The 10,184-nt window shown below is 53.2% G+C and overlaps 1 long non-coding RNA gene across 2 annotated transcripts; it reads left to right on the top strand.

Moving 5' to 3' along the window:
- The first annotated feature begins 1,939 nt into the window (after positions 1 to 1,939).
- LOC121134322 lies at positions 1,940 to 9,165 on the top strand. Of its 2 annotated transcripts, XR_005871403.1 has the most exons (3): positions 1,940 to 2,001; positions 2,779 to 6,557; positions 7,141 to 9,165. It is a non-coding gene; the product is annotated as an uncharacterized LOC121134322 (long non-coding RNA). The 2 variants fall into 2 exon arrangements; XR_005871402.1 differs by having other exon boundaries at positions 1,976 to 6,557.
- The last annotated feature ends 1,019 nt before the right edge of the window (positions 9,166 to 10,184 follow it).

Below are 10,184 nucleotides of genomic sequence, written 5' to 3' on the forward strand. Positions count from 1 at the left end.
GTGGACCCACCTAGATAGTCCCAGCAGAGTCTGCGGACACACTGAGTTCTACCAACCCCATTTCCCGGGACAGCAGGATCCCAGAGGCTAACTCCCCCTGCACGCACCTCCAACCACTTGTGACCAGGGCCCTAGGGAGTGCCACTAACTAAGTAACCTCAGATGGAGGTCCCTAGGGACCACAAAGCTGGGAGCTGTCCCAGTTCCCACTTTGGGATCCAGATGGGAGGGATATGGCTCCTTTGGGACTCCTGTTTTGTTCCTTGATTTCAGGCAGCCCTGCTTCTGTGTGACGAGGGGCCCAGGATCAGGCTCAGTCAGGATTTAAGGAGCCAAGAGGTATTGATGCGCCTGCAGTGTGGGATGTGCCCTTTAAGGAAGGCGTGAGGGCCACAGATGGGAGAACTGGACACTACCTACTGGCTTGGCACTAGGGGAAGTTTCTGGAATAACACGGCTGCCTGGAGTCTATCTTGGTTACTTTTCCTTTGCTGTGACAAAACACCATGACCAAAGCAGCTTATAAAAGAAACGGGTTCATTTGGCTTATGGTTTCAGAGGGTTAGAGTCCATGGTGGTTGAGCGATGGGCCAGCTGAGAGCCTACATCTTGACCCATAACCACAAGTCAGGGAGAGAAAGACACACTGGGAATTGCTTGAGTCGTTTGAAACCTCAGAGCCTGCCCCATGGCGACACACCTCCTTCAACAATGCCACACCTCCTAATCCTTTCCAAAGTTTCACCAACTGGGGACCAAGTATTTGAACGTATGAACCTATGTTCTCAACCAAAACTGTGAAGCTGGAGTCCAGTGGGTCTGAGATGCCCCCCCCCCCCGCGCCTTGCTGTGTGGAAGCCTTCTACCCGTTCCCAGTCTCCGGGAAAGGACCACAATCTGGAGTGTATGGAGACTGGCTGGATGCACCTGGGTTAGGGCGGGCACAGCAGATCTGCAGGGTTGGAATGGCTCTTCCTGGTTTCTGATTTGCGCATTAGTGCTTTGTTTAGTTTTGGTTTTGGTTTTTTGTTGTTGTTTTGTAGGAATGCCAGCAGTGGGGAATAGCTGGAACAGGGCGCCCCTGCAATAGTGAGCTCCCTGATTTTCCACTGTGCAGAAGGAGATGGCTCTATTCACACTGACCGGCCCCGCCCGTGCTAGAGAGCTGGCAGGGATTGCGAGTTTTCCCACTCCTCAAATCTTTTTGAACTCTACTCCAGGTGCCTGAGCGCCATAGTGAGCCCATGGCCGGGCCAACAGAGAGCCCTGAGCACTCACTAAGAGTCAGTGCCTTTGTTCCCTAAGCTTGCTGCTTCCTGTGGTGGCTTGGTTTTCAGCAGAAATGACCCAGGAACCTTAGGCATAGGGTCCTCCTTGAACTTGGGGTGGGAGGGCGGGGTTCTGGAGATTATACTGACCATCCAAGAAAACTCTGGGCAATTTGGAGTGCTTGAACTTGGGGCACATGCCCAACTCCTTCCAGGCTGCTTTGGCCAGTGACACAGACTTGGGAGCACTTGTGGGGCAGGACTCAAACAGGCTTTTCAGTCCTGGAGAACACTGAACCCTCCAGCACTGCGCTTTATAGGTGGAATAACTTATTTAAGGGTGAGCATCTGTCACCCCCCTCCTTGAAGTGGCTGTGTGACGGGGACACAGACAAATACAGAGTCCACACCCTAAGGACCATTTGCCCCACGTTGGGGGGGGCGCTGTGTTTTTGGTCACCATGTGACTCCAGGCATGTGAATTTTCTAAAACTGTCCTCTCCCCTTGCGTTCCCACCGGTTTTAGGACCAGCATCCACGTACGTTTGACGCTAATGGAAACTCTGCCTTGTGACTCGTAGGGTGGCTTGTGGGGGTGGGAGGTGGAGGGGGAGCATGTGATGATGAAGAGGGCCGGGTCAGGTTGCCTCATGGCGAGCATGGGTGGGAGGGGCCTCCTAAGCACAGTACTCACGCTGGCTGGCATTTGAATGAGGATGAGACACGGCTGCAGGTAGACCCTTCCCGGGCAGCCAGCTTGAGGGGGCAGCCTTCAGCTGGTCCTGCTTGCTGGGTGGGAGGGACTCTAGAATCCCAGGCATTTGGTACAAAGCAGCTGCAGTGACAGGCTGTGTGCGCCCTCCATCCCCTCCCCCCAGCACTGCCTCTGCTAATGTCTGTCTGGCAGCTCAGCTGCTCACAAGCGAGCACGCTAGAGGCTCAGGGTCCTCAGAGGGATCTGAGGAGAAGGGGCAGGCTTGCCAGCCCTCAAAGTCCTCTTCCCTGGAGGCAGGGCTGCCTTCTCCTTTTGCAGTTTCTTCCCTTCCTGGTTTCTGTGTTTTCAGGGCCGCCCAGGGGCTGCAGAGCTGTGTTCCACGCATTCATTCCCTTAGCAAATATTTGCCAAGTCCTCCTCTTCTTCCTCCTCTTCCCTTTCCTCCAGCTCCTTGCCCTTTATTAGCATATCCAGTGGAAGCTGTCTCCTTTCTGGGGTGTATGTCCCCAAGGAGGTAGGAAAGGAGAAGGGGACTGCATAAGTGGCAGCATCATTAGTGTAGCGGGAGGATTCTGGTGCGGGTTCCTGGGAGCCACAGCCAAGGTCCTGCTACACTGGCTGAGGGGCACCTGCTACTTGTTGGGCCAGAGGCATACTCTTTACCCCCATGCTTCTCCTAGGCAGCCATTCCCACGGCTGGGCTCCAGGAGTCCAGGCCTGTTTGGAGTCCTCCTGGGGGCTGGGCAGCCTAGGTTGGCTACATGGTGTTCACAGCAGAATCTCCTCCATCTACAGCCATTCTTTGTCCCAGGAGCCAGACACACCTAGCCATGCACCGCTGGGACTGGGCCTAAAAGTAAGGATGCTTCTGTGGTCAAGGTCCGGGAGGCAGTAAGAAAAATGGTGGGCAGCCTCCTTCTGGCCAGTACCAATGTGGAAAATCACAGAAGATGAAAAGACACTGGTGTGTGTCTTTATATGGTGTGTGTATGTGTAGTATATGCTCTATGTTATTGGTGTGTTATGTGTGCTCTTGTATGGGAAGGACTTTTTGCATATGTGTAAAAGTGAGTGTGCTGTTTGTGGACTTGGTGTGTGTATATGTGTATGTGTGTTCAAAAGCATGTCTGAGCATGTCACATGTAGGTAGGTACATGAATGTTATGTGCATATGGGGATATTGTGTCATGAATGAGTGTGTGTGGTATTAAAATGGGTTCCTATGTGTTAGGCACATGAAAATATGTGTGTGGCTTATGTGTGACATATGATTTTGTGCATGTTAATATGTACATGCCTGTTAGTGTAAGTGTGTTGTGTGATAGTGCAGTGTGTATGCAGTATATTTGTACATGTGTGCTTATAGTCAAGTCCGGCTTGAAGAGGGACATGGGAGGGAGCTGGGGCTAGCTAGTTTGGTAAAGTGTTTGCCTGGCATGCTCCTTGCCAAATCCCCAGCAAAAAGAAAAATAAATAAAAGAGCAATGGAGTGAACTCACGCATAAACCATGTAGGGTCAGACTGCTCTATTTTGTGAACTTGGACTGAATACACCCACCTGTCCTCTGCCGGAGAGAAGACAGGGTGTGCTTAGAGACCAGGCAGGTGTGGGTTTGCAGCCGGCAGCTTTCTTCCTGAGATGTCAGTATGTCTTTTCCTCCCTGTGCCAGCTGCGTTCCTCACTGACAGGAAGGAGGGGTAGCTTCCTAGAGGCCCGAGAAGGAGAAAAAAACCTTTGCTGGGTGGGCAGGTACCTGGGTAGAAGAGGGAGGAGGAACCCTGGGCAGCATTAGCTCTAAGAAGCAAACTTCCCATGGGGTAGCCCATGAAGGCCTTGGGAAATAAGTGACCTGGGCTAGGAAGGGTTGGTGTTGTGCACAGGCCTGCCATGGTATGCATGACCTGTGGCCAGCCATCCAAGGAGAGACTAGGCTATATGGCAGTGTGGGTAAACAGTAGCTGGGTGGTGAGTTAATGACCAGCAGGACTCATCCTGGCCAGTAGTGATTTCCTGTGCCTGGTGACATTACTCAGCAGCCCAGTGTGGACAGAGGGGACTCAGGGTTTGTTCATGTTTGCAAGATGAATAAGAGGTCTAATGCAGAGAGTAAAAGGCTACCGGACAGTCCCAGCTCTTCAGAAAATGACAGTTTCATTACCTGCCCTGGGGGTGTAGTCACCATGGCCACTGAAACTGTGAACACCATGACCACCAAAACTTAGAACATGACTACCATCACCGTCATTTCACTCCCGTCACCACCATCACCATCACCAACATCCGCCACCACCAAAACTAATGCAATGATCACCATCACTATCACATCTCTGTCACCACCGGCATCACCACGATTACCAACATTAGTGTCGTATGGCTGCCCTCACCACCATCATCGCCAGCACCAACATCATCATCACCACCAAACCTAAGAACACGACCACCATCGCCACCACCATGACTGCTATTACCAACATGAGCATCGTCATGTCCACTAAATCTACGGACATGACCACCGGGACCATTGCCATCACTGTCACCACCGCAAATACCGCTGTCACTGTCACCAAAACCATGGCCAGGACCATTACCATCTCTACCACAACTATCAACCAACCATCATGACAGCAACAGGGGTAACAGATGGATCTTTCTTTGTGTGTAGTTTTTCTCTGTCCCTTTTCATGTTGTCTATGTCATGCACTAGCAAACTGTCCGCCAGGTAGTTTGGGCTTCTGGTTGGGCTTCCAGCCGTTTGGAAGCGGGGAAGAGCATTGGAGGTAGACGACTCTGATGGGAGTCTGTCATGGGAGAAGTCTATCCTCCTTCACTGCCCTTGCCTTGCTGTCCTCGAGGGCTTCTCCCATGACCCTTGACCCTGGGTGTGGTCCTAACTCCAGCAGATCTCCCCAGTGTCGTTGGAGACTTGGTTTCCCCACAGCCTGGCTCCAGTAGCTCTCCTCCTGAGCTGGTCTCTCCAAGCCCCTTGGTGTTGGGCTACCTATTCCCATCCACTCTTGGAATGGCTCCAGGAACAGTGCTCACAGCCGGGAGACCCAGCAGCAGCTCCTGTACCACACTGCCACTGCCTCAGCCGCTGGTGGCATTTACGGCTGGACACTCCAGCCTGTGGAATGTCCCATGGGCTTGAAATAAGGCCTCAAGCAGATGAGGTGGGAATGGGGGCCACCCTCATAGTCTATGGAGGCCTTTCCTGGGCTGGCTCCAGAAGAGCTGCAGAAGCCTGGCGTCTGAGGCCTTGTGTGGGGAGTAGAGAAGGCTCCTGCCGCCCTCTACCTCAGGTCAAAGCGGGGCCTGTCCTTGCGGCTTCAAGCAATTTCCATCCGTGCTGCCCTCCCCACCCTTCTTCCCGTTTTCCTTCCCTGCCCTTCCTGTGCCCCCACCCAGTTCTCTCTTCACAAAAGCGGCTCCCTTGTTTCTTCCTTCCCTCCCATCCTGACCCTGGCCCTGGGGACAGTGCTGGAGTCTCCACTTCTAGGATGCCAAGCAGCCTCGGCTCCTGTTGTCAGTGGCTATGACCTTCCAGAGAACTGGAACAAAAAGGAGGCAGCAAGCCCCTGGCCTGGCCACTCTGCAATCTAACACTGGAGCCTCGGGGAGGCATCTTCCCCCGGGGGGTTGGTAGGAGCCCGTACCCTACGCTGTATGAGTGGGATGGTGTCACTACAGCTCATAGTCTTTTCTTAAGCGTGTCCCCATCCTGGAGCCTTTGAGATGCCTGGACTAACAGCAGCAGCAGGCCTGGGGACATGTTCCAAGCCAGGGTGCATGTTGACTCCTGGGGACTTGCTGGAAACTAAATGTTGACAGAGATGGCGCCAGGAATGGTACCAAGGATGGTGCCGGGGATGGTGCGGTGATGCTGTCACCTCTCCCAGGTCCTAATGGCTCCCAGGTCCCTTGGGACCCCACTGCCTTCCAGACTCCAGCCTTTGTCATGGCTGCAGCCTCCAATGCTCACTGTTGTCTCTTGGCCACCTCCTTCCCTCCTGTCCTTAATCTTTTCCACAGAGACAACAGCATCAGTCAGTTCAAGCACCTGCTGGCCACCAGGCTGTCAGTGCCCCCTGGGGAAGCTCACCCTCTTCTGAGTGTACTACTCCACAGGGACCATGTTATTTACCCAAGGGATTCAGGAGGTGTCTCAAGTAGTCCTGCCATTGCCACAGGGCCTGGCTGGCCAGCATCACTGTCTTCCCAGGTGCCATTTCCCTGTAACTTCACCAACACTGTAGCCACGAAGGAACGGGCCCTCAGCTGGCAGGTCTGCTGGTCCCTCTGGCGTGCAATACTGGTGACAGTAACCACACAAAATGAAGAGCCACACGGTCACCCTGCCTGCGAACAGGGAAGCTGGGAGCCGGTCTTGGCTCGTGTGAAGCAGGGTGGGACCTGCTGCCTGCACAAAGGCCCTTTTTTTTTTTTTTTAAGCAGTGGGAGGATGCTGGTGCTGGCCTGCCAGGCCCAGTGGGACCCACCCGCATAAACACAATGAACAGCTTGTGTCTCTGGCCACCTGATCCTCCTGGGCCCCAGGCCTGGCGCCATGGACAAGGTGAGTAACTGGAGGAAAGGGTCAGGGAAGGAACTCAGTGTCACTGTCAAGGCACACACAGGTGACAAATACAGAGTGCCCAGAGTGGCCCAGTGTGGTTGGTGGAATGGTCCTAGAGCTCGTGGTTTTTGTTGTTGTTGTTGTTTTAAATTTTTTTCCCTATTCGTGGAAGGAAGTATTTAAAGACTGGTGTCTTGCTGGAGATGCTGTGTGTGGGGGTAACCGGCTCATCTGTGGAGGCCTGGGGTGCACACAGGATCTGCTACGTGGGGAGAGGGAGGGGAGGGTGCAGCATGGAGAGTTGGGCTGCTAGGGGCGGGTTCTACCCAGGGAAGATGTGTAGAGGGGCATGTGGCCTCTAGGAGGGCATGGAGACAGTCTCCGTGAGCTTTAGGGTGTGGGGGAGGGGAGAGATGTCCTCTAACACCTTGACCTTAATAGTAGACTCTGGATCAGACCCTGACCCCCCAGAAGCACTGGAAGACAAATCTGTACTTTAACTCTTCAGGTCTATGGGCCTTTGCCACAGCAGGGACAGGAAATCCCCGTATGTGTAACGGCTCCTCCTCTCTGTCTTCCCCAGGTGTGGGACCAGCCACCGGAACTTGGAGCCGCCCAGTTAATGACCAAGAATGTGAGATCCCGCCCCCAATGTCAGTGAGTGAGGCTATGTCCACAGGGCTCAGTACAACAGAACCTCAGTGAAGGCCAGGACAGAACCTTCATCCTGGACAGAGAGCTCAAAGTCCCAGGACACTGCCTCAGTCCATTCAAGCGGATGAGGCGAGGAGGGTTCAGCGGGCTTCAAGAGAGGCTGTAGGATGGACAGGTGTGGGGTGGAGGAGTTGAAAGATCCTTAGAGACGGAGGGGAGCTCAGTGCCTCTCCCTGGATGACCTGGGTGTAAGCATGTGGCTGTAACTAGGGCTTCCTGGCTTTGCCCTTGTCTCAGGAGGTTTACGGGTGGGGGGTGCCATTGGCTCTACCCACCCTAGGCTATCCCCCGACAGCAGGAAGATGGCTGCTTTATTTAGGGGCCAGGCTGTGGAAGAGGTATAGGAGAGGTGGGTACAGAGTGAGCTGAAGGCTTGTGTGAAGATGGAGTTTCTTCCCAGCCAGGTCTGGCAGTGCTTTAGTCCCAAATAAACACACAGAGGCTTATATTAATTTATAAACTGTTTGGCCAGTGGCTCAGGCTTCTTATTGGCTAGCTCTCCCTTAATTATTATCCTATTTCTATTAAGCTCTGTATTACCATGAGTCTGTGGCTTACCTGTAAAGCTCTAACATGTTACTCCTTCAGCGGTTACATGGTGTGTCCCTGGTGACTCTCTGCATCTCTCCTCCCAACATTTTCCTAGTCTGGTAGCCCCACCTATACTTCCTGGCTACATCCTGCCTGTCCATTAGCCAAAGCAGCTTTATTCATCAGCCAACAAAAGAAACACATATTCACAGCTTACACAGAAGGACATCCCCCACTCCCCATGCTGGACAAGTGAGGGGTGGGTAGGGATGTCTGAGGGAGGATAAGGGAGAAGAGACTGGGCACAACCAGCAGAGAAGCGGAGTCTCTCACCCTGCCACACCCACCTGGGGCCAAGGAGGAGTGGTCCTGTGCTGAAGGTGTCTGGCTGCTTCTTCAGAGCCTGTCTGCTCCGAGTTTCCATCTGGAACAGAGTTTTGCAAACTAGAGTTTAAATAAATTGAAAACACTTTGCTCACAGCCCTGGGTTCAGGGTCCAAAGTCAAGGTGCAGCAGCACCGAGTCCTTCTGGAGTCCTGAGTGAGCATCTGTTCCAGGCCTCGATGCTCACCAGGAGTGCCTGGAGCTCCTGCCTAGAAAGCCACCAGCGGTGCCTGGAGCTCCTTAGCTCCCAGAAGTTCCTCTCTGATCCCTACCCCTACTGTCACATAAGAGATCCCTGTGTCTGTGTGTGTGTCCAAACCCATCTTCCTCCATGGTGTCAGCCACGCTAATGCAGTGAGCTCATCTCAACTTGACACGGTTAGGGCCTTTATACATTTGCATTCACAAGTGCCGGTGAACACATCCATTTAGGGGGTACCACTCAGCCCCCAAAACCCCCTGGGATGTGGCAGCAATGTGGGCAGGAGGGATGAGCAGGGAACTTAGAGGGACTGTGACCCTTGGTTCCACAGGACTGTGATCATTGGCCCCCGCTGTGGGACCAGGGTTATGAGCTGAATGTCAGGTCCAGTCTTTGGGGTCTCTCCCTCTCGCTGGGATGCAGGATAAAGGACAGGAATACATACCTCTGAGGAATGAACCAGAAGTACGTTTGGGAGCCTGTGGTGGTTGAATAGGAACGGCCTCTGTATATTTGAATGCTTGGTCATAAGCGAGTGGCCCTACTTGACAGGGATTAGGAGATGTGGCCTTGTTGGAGAAAGTGTGTCACTGGGGGTGGGCTTTGGGGTTTCAAATGCTCAAGCCAGGTCCAGTGTCTGCCTTCTTCATGCTTCCTGTGAATCCAGATGTAGACCTCTCAACTGCCGTGCCTGTCTGCAGTGCTTCCTACCATGAAGATGATGGACTACACCTCTGAAACTGTAAACCAGCCCCGATTAAATATTTTCCTTTATAAGAGCGGCGTGGTCATGGTGTCTCTTCACAGCAATAGAACACTGACTAAGACAGGGCCCACTGAAGTCCTTGTTCAGGTCAGTTAACCCTCAGCACCAGAGCCTGGGAGACCCTGGACTTAAAAGCGACCTCCCAGGGAGGGAACAGGGACACTCTTACAGCTTTAGCTCCTCCAGTGTCCCTCTAAATGGCCACTGCGCACAGTCCTTTAGGCTCTTCACTCTGCCAACAGCCTAAAGCTCCGCTCCCTTGAGCCTGGGCAGGGCAGAGTACTGTAGGACGTTCCTAGCTGTGTATTCACATGTTGTGGGAGGCAGTCTGCAGGGCTGAAGGTACTATCTAACGGAACAGTAGTTGACAGTGGAGGACTGTGATCTGAAACACCGCACCAGGTCATTGGGTCTCCCCAGGAAGTTATCAGCCATTCAAAGTGAGCACTTACTTCATCCTGCCAAGTGAATCCCACCGAAGATAGATGTTAATTAGAGGATAGGATGGTCCAGGAAGGTGTGTGGTAAGGTCTCCACACCTAGAACCTCTATGTTGTCACACTGGAGCCTTGTTCCTTTGCAGTCCGACACCTAAGACCCATAGGTCTATAACAATGACTCTAAATACCGATGGGACCACTGGGCACCTCCCGTTCTTCCTGGAGATGTCAAGTTGTGCAAGAGTGATATATTCATAGTCGCAGTTTGAGGACCTGATGTAGGCCTCGGACAAGTCAGCGTGAATGAGGCTACTCGGGGCTCAAACACAGGAGGACCTGCCATCCATGCTTACACATTGGTGGGATGGAAAGAAACGTGGTCATGCTATTCCCGGGGAGCATGGCCCTGGCCATGAACCCAGCCAGGGAGCTCTCTGGAGAAGGCAGTCTTAGAACTCAGCAAGCTGCAAAATCATAGCATGAGTGACAGGGAGAGACATGGTAGACCTTGCTGGCCTGAAAGTCCTTATAGCTGCAACCACACTGTCTCATCGTGACCCCACGTTCAGGGCAGAGATGGGTGTCAGTAC

The sequence above is a fragment of the Mesocricetus auratus genome, unplaced genomic scaffold (assembly GCF_017639785.1).
Source record: "Mesocricetus auratus isolate SY011 unplaced genomic scaffold, BCM_Maur_2.0 Super-Scaffold_100027, whole genome shotgun sequence".
Lineage (NCBI taxonomy): Eukaryota > Metazoa > Chordata > Mammalia > Rodentia > Cricetidae > Mesocricetus > Mesocricetus auratus.